This window comes from Podarcis raffonei, chromosome 11 (assembly GCF_027172205.1).
Source record: "Podarcis raffonei isolate rPodRaf1 chromosome 11, rPodRaf1.pri, whole genome shotgun sequence".
Classification (NCBI taxonomy): Eukaryota; Metazoa; Chordata; class Lepidosauria; order Squamata; family Lacertidae; genus Podarcis; species Podarcis raffonei.
The window spans coordinates 12,788,087-12,797,840 of NC_070612.1; the positions used below are offsets into that span (position 1 = coordinate 12,788,087).

General features: G+C 44.5%; 1 pseudogene; it reads right to left on the bottom strand.

The window, feature by feature from the left end:
• Positions 1-1,023: 1,023 nt before the first annotated feature.
• LOC128423797 (uncharacterized) lies at positions 1,024-1,139 on the bottom strand (annotated as a pseudogene).
• Positions 1,140-9,754: the final 8,615 nt, after the last annotated feature.

A 9,754-nucleotide genomic window follows, 5' to 3' on the forward strand; every position in this document is an offset into this window, starting at 1 on the left:
TAAGTTCATATTGAAAGCCAGGTGGAATAGCTCTGTCTTACAGGCCCTGCAGAAGGAAGTTAAAGCCTGACTGGGGAAGGAAATAGCTGGTGGAGGGAGTGTTTGGCATTGCAGGACATAGCTAATCACCACCCTCCTCGTCCATTCTCCTGCATTGCATAAATTTAATAAATAATAATAATAAAATAATTGCCATTGAGTATGTATTTATTTTTGTTGTTGGAATCCATTTGTCTGGAGAGACAATGGAGTGCACCTCTGGAGGTGAAATCAAACCACTGCGTTAGCAGCACTGAAATTACCTTCCATGGTACGCAGGCCTGGACAGTGTGCATAGAGCTGCCCAGACGACCATTGACCTCACTGATGTGGTCCAAAGGAAAGGAAAACAATACATTTGACTCCAGGCTGGCTGTAGGAGTTGCCAGAAGGAGGCATACAAGGCACCATCCATCTTAGGGACTTCACTCCAGATTTGTATAGGATTTACTCCTTAGCCTTTTCTTCTCCTGCAGATACAGGTTGTTCCTCAGGGTTTACTCCTGAAGGCTTTCTCATGAATGGTTAAAGCTACAAGGCAGTGGAGGTTTAGGAACAGAGTTTTACTTCTCCTAGATGGAGAACACTTCCTTTCAGGTGTTTGTCTGGTGCATATGGATATCTGTGGATATTTGGAGGGCCTTGGGCCTTAGATCACTGAGAAGGAACCTTCCTAGATATTGTAAGATGGAATTCTACTGATCAGGGTGTAGCCATCAAGGCTTTCTCTGAAGATCTGAGCTGCCAGCTCCATATTTTGATCACAACATGTTTAGAGCCTTATGTGCCAATGACAAAACCTTGAACATGGCTTGATAGCTTATAGGTAACCAGTGCAGTTATTTCAACACCATATTTGTGTCCCTAAACACCCTAGCAGTTGTAGTTTATGAACCAAGCACAGAGAAGCTCCACATTGAATATATTCCAGTAGTCAAATTGAAGGGTTACAATGGACCACAGTAGCCAGGTTCTCTCTGTTCAGAAATGGGTGTAGATGTCACTGCATCCAAAGTTAGTGATGGGCAGGGGCCATGCCAATCTTCTCTGTATCGTTCCAATTTTAGTATATGTGCTGCCGATATTATATATGAAAGAACACTGTAAGCATCTGAAGACGTTTGTAGGTTTGAGTTGAAATGTTTTGTAATCTGAATATAAGGAACTGATTTACATTTAATGAGGGGAAATACAAAAAGAGAGAGAAGGTAAAAAAGTGGCTATAGAAATGCTAAGAATTAAGTAATTATGTTTGGGAAGTCAGAAAAGGGGGCAGGGGGAGGTCGATGCTCAGTTTGAGTAATGCTTCAGGTTATGGAATTATGTAATGGAATTGTGATTATGATAAAATTGAAAATTTAATAAAAATTAAACAAAAAACAAAGTCAGTGATGGGCACTGTGCCACCAAGGCCACTTGGACCTCCAGGGACCAAGATGGCTCAAGGAGCAGCCCCCAAGCTACATACTTGCCCCTTCAGTGAGTCTGTACCTTTATCCAGAACTGTTGTATTTTTATTGCTTCTTTTATTTTATTTTTATTATTGGGTGGAATTTAACATAGCGCTAAGTGGACAACACAGTCAACTTGCAAAAAGGGACTCCCTGCCCATACACCCAGTGCACATCCCTAAATCTGTTCTGGGGCTTCTCCCAATCCTCCGGAGCTGATTTGGGGGCATTGGGACACACATGGGTAGGAGAGGGGAGAATCATCTGAGTCTGGTCAAGGCAGCTCTAGATGCCACTGAATTCAAAATGGCTAGAGAGGCACAGAATTGAATTATGCGGCATCTCTGGATGGATAGGCCCTTCGTATTAAACTCCATTTTTACCAGCTATGTTTTATCTTTGGGTGTGTATAATTTATGCCATGCAAATACTCCTGGCCCCAGACCCGTGCAGTAAACATTGTGAAAACAGCTGGCAAATCTTGCTTCTGGCTCAAGGGGGGTTTGTTTTTATTTAAGCATAGCATCAGCTGAAACCTGGCAGACAAAAGCACAGTTTACCATGTTGCATCTACGGGGTCCATAAAACCACAACCTGGATTTGAAAGCTGGTGCTTGGAGCATTGGGGAGAAACAGTTTGCATTGCCTTTATAATGTCCATATGGGTCCCGTCAAGAAATACGGCTGCACTTTACAGAGATGGAATGGCAACACATCAGCTGCATTCCCGTTTTTTGAGTGATCAAATGTTCCAGGGAAGGGAGTATCTTTCACATTTAAAGCCTGACCTTGGGATTCTTTTGTGCAAATAAAAGCCCCATAAAGATGTCAAGGAAGAGCTTCTCGGGGAAGATGATGAAGCTAGGGAGGAAAGCGATTTGTAGTTAATAAGCTCAAGGCTGCCACACATGTGACAATTTTCTGCCTGGATATATTTTCCATGCAGTGGGACAGGGGTGAGGAACCCCAGACCCATGGGCCAAATGCAGCCCTGAAAGCCTCCCAATCTGGTTCTCAGAACTCACCCTGGATAGCTCAGTTGGTGGCGCATGAGAATCTTAATGTCAGGGTCATGGATTTGAGCCCCACAGTGGGCAAAAGATTCCTGCATTGCAGGGGGTTGAACTAGATCAGGGGTCGGCAAGGTTTACCTTGCCTGGGCCAGATCAGTCCTGCAGAGCCCCCTCAGTGGGCCGGATAGCGAGTCTGCATGAGTCTGCACATGCACAGACACAATTTCCAGCATCTGCGTGTGTGCAGATGTGATTTCCGATGCCATGGAAGCGAGTCCCCATGCCGCGCCGGTTAGCGGCATGGCACAGGGACTCGCCAAGCAGCTGGCTCGGTTCTCGGACAGCTCATGGACCGATTAAACAGCCAGCGTGGGCCACTTCCGGCCCATGGGCCACAGGTTGCTGATGCCTGAACTAGATTATCTTCGTGGTCCCTTCCAACTCTATCATTCTAGTCTATACCTCCTCTCTCCAGGCCATACCAATCACCCCATTTGGGTGTCTCTTCATTGAACTTCCTGCAACTCACCTCATTCTCTGTGCCCACAAAATTCCCTGTGGGAAAATAGCAGTTCCCTATGTTTCTAGTTTTCCTCCTCAGACACACACACATACTGGTGCAAAGAACAAATCTGTAAAACTCAGCGCTTCAAGTCAAGCTCCAAAGTTTGTCCTCACCATCTAACAGGAATGTGCCACATTCTTTGCACATATTCTCTTCCAAAATCCATTCACCAGCATTACCACAGTGGCTTAGCAATTGCCTCACTGCATTTCCCAGGTGCAACTCAGCCTTTTTCTTATGTGCTACGATTTCCCCTCTAAAGTAGTCTCATGTGAAAGCATGCATCTCCCTTCCTGACAGCCTAAGCAGATACTGTTATCTGTATCCCCTTCTGCAAAGGTAAAAGACCACCACCACAACCATCTATAAGATGCTTTTGACTGCAAATCCTGGCAAATTCCATATTCTTAGGTATAAAAGGTAAAGGGACCCCTGACCGTTAGGTCCAGTCTGGGGTTGTGGCACTCATCTTGCTTTACTGGCCAAGGGAGCTGGCATACAGCTTCCCGGTCATGTGGCCAGCACGGAAACGCCGTTTACCTTCCTGCCGGAGCAGTACCTATTTATGTACTTGCACTTTGTGCTTTCAAACTGCTAGGTTGGCAGGAGGAGGGACAGAGCAACGGGAGCTCACCCCATCACAGGGATTCGAACTGCCGACCTTCTAATCAGCAATCCCTAGGCTCTGTGCTTTAACTCACAGTGCCACCCACGTCCCTACATTCTTACGTACAGGTGCTGCTAATTTAAATGCAGAAAAGGAGTAACAAACATTGGTAATTCAGCTCCTTTCTCCTACTAAAGGCACATAATAATGATGATGATGATGTTACAGTCAGATCAGGGGTCTAACCTGGGACCATATTCACTGAAAGCAGACACTCTACCACTGAGCAATGGCCCTTGCCCAATAAGTTAGTTTATCACATCTTAGATAGCTAGATATGGATAGCTAGATATGGAGTGAGATAGAGGTACTGTTGGCCACATTTGGACACCCCAAGAGCCAAGAAAGGCATTATCTCCAGAAAATCTGTTTTAGGCAACACAAAGCAAGCTGAATATCCTCTTTCGCTCAAGCAGTATCCAATTTTGTTTTCTGCATAAGACTTACTGCTTTCATCTGAAAACTTTCCCGTTGACATGAAATAGCACCTCCTCATTTGTCTTTCGGTCTTGTCGGGATCAGCCTTAATTACCTCTCCCTTTTCAGTGCTCTAAAAGTTACCTGCCCCTTGGCTTTGCATAGCAATTTCTCTGGCATGGCTGCCCAGCCCATAACTCCAAAGGGTATATTGATCTCACAACTCGTCCAAGCTGTAAATTCACTTTCCAAATGGTATCAAGCCTAATCGACATTCAGAAATTACAGCCCCTCAAGTTAGTTTCTAGGCCTAGCTGCTACCCTGTGCCAAGTTGGGAATTGGGAAGCAAATAGCCGGCATGTTTTAATGGCTCGCTTGTTCTTTATGGAGCCGATCTTAAAAGGCTGATTGATAATCATCATCATAATAGAATGAGCAGCAAACTTCCTTGCATTGTTAAGATTCTGACAGATTCCCCTCTTATCCTTCATTATGTTTGGAAGTTCAAGAAGATCATTTAGCACCTCAGTTTGGGAAATTTCCTTAAGAAGCAGACTGTTTATGTGAACATTTGGGGGTGGTTGTTAAAAGCCTGGTTTGCACAAGGCACTAAGCCATGTGTTGCTGTTGTTTTAATTTGTGTTTTACTGATTTTCAGTTACAAATGAATTAGATATAAAGGAGAGGTGAGAACAAAGAATAATATCAACAATCACAACAACAGGTCCCAGTACAGAGCCATCACAACAAAGGGGAAATATAACAGAAGCAAACCCAGTCATGGGCTGCATCTACACAGCTATAAAAAAACGCTCTGGAAAAAAAAACGTTTTAAAGCTCACAATGTTGAATTTCACAGAGTTCTGATTTCAGCTCTACAGCACCATCTGGTGTCACAGTGTTACAACACATTTATAACGTCTAATTTTTACTAATGTAGCTGAGTCCATGGTACAGTAATCAGATGAAAGCAGTTGGATGAAAGTGTCATCCGAACCTTTCCACCAGCTTAATGGTTGTTGGTTCACAATCTGAAGCCACAGTTTCTTGTTAGGTTTTGAATTTGCTTTATATTACTTCCATCCCTACGTAAAGTCTTCTTCTCTGAACAAGGGCTGTGGCAGATCTCAGGTGAAATCCCCAACCTCTCCAGGGAGTGCCTGAGACCCCGGGAAGCTGCTGCCAGTCTGTGTAGACAGTACTGTACTAGATTAACCAATAGCCTGAATAGGCACAAGGTTCTGGTGACCCCACGGTCACGGACACGGGTGGCGCTGTGAGTTAAACCACAGAGCCTAGAACTTGCCGATCAGAAGGTTGGCGGTTCGAATCCCCGCGACGGGGTGAGCTCCCGTTGCTTGGTCCCTACTCCTGCCAACCTAGCAGTTCGAAAGCACGTCAAAGTGCAAGTAGATCAATAGGTACCACTCCAGTGGGAAGGTAAATGGCGTTTCCGTGCACTGCTCTGGTTCACCAGAAGCGGATTAGTCATGCTGGCCACATGACCCAGAAGCTGTACGCCGGCTACCTCGGCCAATAAAGCGAGATGAGCGCCGCAACCCCAGAGTCGGTCACGACTGGACCTAATGGTCAGGGGTCTCTTTACCTTTACCGTTACTTCTGATGACCCCAATAACACAGGAAATCAGGGCAAGGCCCACAAGTCCTGCTCCTGGTCTGAGATGCTTTTCCATGGACAAAGTGCCACTGGAAAGCCAGGCTTTGCATGCTAAAGTGAATTCCGCAAGTCCGATGACTTTGCGGCAGACCACAAAACTTGAGAAAGTCCACATCTTCCTTGTTGAATGTGTGGTGCTGGTTTTCAAGCAGCAAAACCTTCCATGTGCAGTACCTTTGGGAACTTATCGGTACAAATCAGATATGCATTGTTAAAGAAACAAATATTCTGACCCAAAGGTCAGTCCTGCAGTCCTCTAGCTGGAACATCCAGAGCGTCTGATTCACCAAAACCTTTTGATAAGCTCACTGACGTTATAATTAACCAGAGAATAGTCCCTCGCAAGATAACCATGGAAACTAAGCTACGGCAATTTATTGTAGTGTCAAATGTTTTAACTGTTTCATTTTTTGTTCCTTAGAAAAACTTGAAAAATAAGAGTGGGACACAGCAAATGTTAGTCACTTTTTAGTATCATTGACTTCAAAGGACATCTTGCAGTAGTGGAGGCTGCTTCAGGAAGGAGAAGGGGGCACTGACCCACCAACTTCAGTCTCCTGTCAAACAGCCTCCAGTTGCCTGCCTTCTTTCTTACTAGTCCAGGGGGTAGCACTGCCGATCAGCTTCCTTCTCTTTAGCCTCTGTGTTGCCCTTGCAGAACTCAGCAGAGTGGGGATGGAATTAGAGTTACTTGGCTCTGCCTATAACTGGCTCTGGCGCCACCTACAGTTGGGCTCCTGGCTTGCTGTCCCAGAGATAAACAACTACCTGACATTTAGAAGACATCTGAAGGGAAGTTTTTAATGTGTGACATTTTAATGTATTCTTGATTTTTATTGGAAGCCACCCAGAGTGGGTGGGATACAAATAAATTATTATTATTATTATTATTATTATTATTATTATTATTATTATTACTACTACTACTACTACTACTGCCCTACCGGTTCTAGTGTGCAGCCGCCGCCACTGTCTTGCATGTGTGCTGAAGATTCCCACCCTGATATCTAGAGGACTTGCTTTGGTTTGATGGTGCTCTTTTTATTGTTGTTGTTTTAATGAAGTTTGCTTGAATTAAAGGCAAAGCAGTAGGATCAGGAGGACCTTTACTTGGTGGTAGAACACAGAGTTTGCAGACAGAAGGTCTCAGATTCAGTCCCTGGTATCTCCAGTTAAACTGGTCGAGTGATGGGAAAGTCCTCTAATCTGGCTAGTCCAACTTAGTTGTTAGGCTGGTCAGTAAGTAGCTGGACCACCAGTCCCATCACGATCTATTATTATTAGGTGCCTTCCAACAAATTAAACACATTAGCACAGTAAATCATCAAACATTCAAAACTTCCCTATACAGGGCTGCCTTCAGATGTTCTCCAAAAGTCTGGTAGTTGTTTATTTCTATGACATATGATGGGAGGGCATTCTACAGGGCAGGCGCCACTACCAAGAAGGCCCTCTGCCTGGTTCCCTGTAATCTCACTTCTCACAGTGAGAAAACCACCAGAAAGCTCTCGGAGCTGGACCTCAGTGTCCGGGCTGAACGATGGGGGTGGAGACACTCCTTCAGGTATATAGGGCTGAAGCCATTAAGGGCTTTAAAAGACAGCACCAACACTTTGAATTGTGCTCAGAAACATACTGGGAGCCAATGCAGATATTTTAGGGCAGGTGTTATATGGTCCTGGTGGCCAGTCCCAGTCCCCAGTCTGCAGCCAATGAGTTGGAGGATCGTTACAATCTTCAGCAGGAAGCCTGCTATACTAAAGTGGGATCTCTCTGTGATGTGGAACCCTTGAAAATCAGGTTCCTGCATTACTTAGGGGATGTCTCCAAAGGAATAGTGAAAGCTGCCTTGTTCTTAGTCAGACCATTGGTCCATCTAGCTTAGTATTCTGACTGGTAGATGCTCTCCAAGAGAAGTTGTGAGGGTGGATTTGGACCTGGGACCTTCTGCATGCAAAATAGATGCTCTACCACAGAGCTATATCTCTTGTCCTTCAAGCACAGCTAGCTCCCCACTGCAGATGGTCACCCTCCAGTTAGTGGAAGGGGAGATGGCAACTAGGGGGCAAAGCTAGGACACTCATCCCCACTCATTCCTGCTCATCTATTCTACTTACTCATGGGTACAATGTCTGACCATAGCGTCAGATAACCATGGGGAAAAACACTCTTGTCAAATTATAATACAGGACCTGATGGACAAGTAGCTTGAGGCAGCTTTATATGAGAGAAAATGTCTCTCTCTATTCAGAGCTAAGACAGACATGGTGTGGAAGATGTGCCATAATATTGCTGAACTTAAACTTAAATGAATGTATGAATTATGAAAAATTTGCACTAAAATGCTGGTGAAATTTCATGAGGACTATTTTTCAAAAATGCACACTGGCATGGAAACGTGGAGAACTGAAATTTGAGTTTGGAAAACGGAGAAACTGGGAGCAATCACGATTGACATATTCAATAATATGTGCGCAGAGATGAGCAAGACTAGAGCTAAGGTGCTGCCCTCAGTAACTTGAACACTGTTTTGTATTTGCTATGCTGTGGATCAGAGGTTAGCTTTAGGCTCATAACATCTTTGTTTAAAAGCCCCTCTTGACTTTTCATTGGAGAAATTGTTCCTGGTTCAGATCGGTAATACGAAGCAGAAAGTTGCCTAGGTGGCTGGGCTGAATTCAAACGTGCCATTCTATTTTAGTTTGAATAAAGAACATCTCTCATTCAATGGGTTTAAATTCCCAAGCTACACAATTTGTTTTTTTGTAAAATAGTAATAATAACAATTTCAGTGCAGGAAAGTACATACAAATAACCTAGTTGTATATCCAATGGTGCATATTGATTGATTGGGGTTATTTATATGCTAGCTTTGCAGAGTGCCTAAAGCTGCTTACAACAAACATCCACTTAATATCAAAATGCAAGAAACTGGGCAAGGGGTGGGGGGAGAAAGCTGTTTACAAAACATATCAATAACTTCAAATCATACAAAAACCAACAACGGAGCCAACATAGAATAAAATAAATATTGCAAAATAATAAGAATATAGCTTTAAATGCATAAGCACAGAGCAAAAAAGAAAGTTACTGGACAATAAATAAAGTTCCAGGTGCTGATGCATGGGTAGGCAAACTAAGGCCCAGGGGCTGGATCCGGCCCTATCACCTTCTCAATCCGGCCCGCAGATGGTCCGGGAATCAGCATGTTTTTACATGAGTAAAATGTGTCCGTTTATTTAAAATGTATCTCTGGGTCTTTGTGGGGCATAGGAATTCATTCACACACACCCCCAAGATATAGTCCGGCCCCCCACAAGGTCTGACGGACAGTGGCCCGGCCCCCTGCTGAAAAAGTTTGCTGTGCCCTGTCTAGTGCATGCAAAGGAGCTTCAATACAATTCAGAGCAGGAAGAGCCTTCTCACCAAGCTAGATGGCTCTCTCCCATAACATGGTCTCTCATCTCTCCTCCAGAGTCTGATAGCAGCAAAAGGGGAGCCCTAGGAAGGTGATTTCTCTTTGCCAGCCTTCTAAACATTCCAGGTGCTGGTCCTGGACTTATTGCCCTATATACAAAATCCATTCTGATCCCAAACGAACATGCAGAAGGAATACTTTATTTTGCTCCTATAAAAGAAATTAAACACGTACACACTGATACATCTTTTTGCTTTGCTGTTTGAGACCAGTGGGGTGGAATTCAATGTCATGCTAATAGGATTGTTCTGTCAGCACAGGGGGGACGCGGGTGGCGCTGTGGTCTAAACCACTGAGCCTCTTGGGCTTGCCAATCGGAAGGTCAGAGGTTTGAATCCCCACGATGGAGTGAGCTCCCATTGCTCTGTTCCAGTTTCTGCCAACCTAGCAGTTCGAAAGCACACCAGTGCGAGGAGATAAATAGATACTGCTGCGGCGGGAAGGT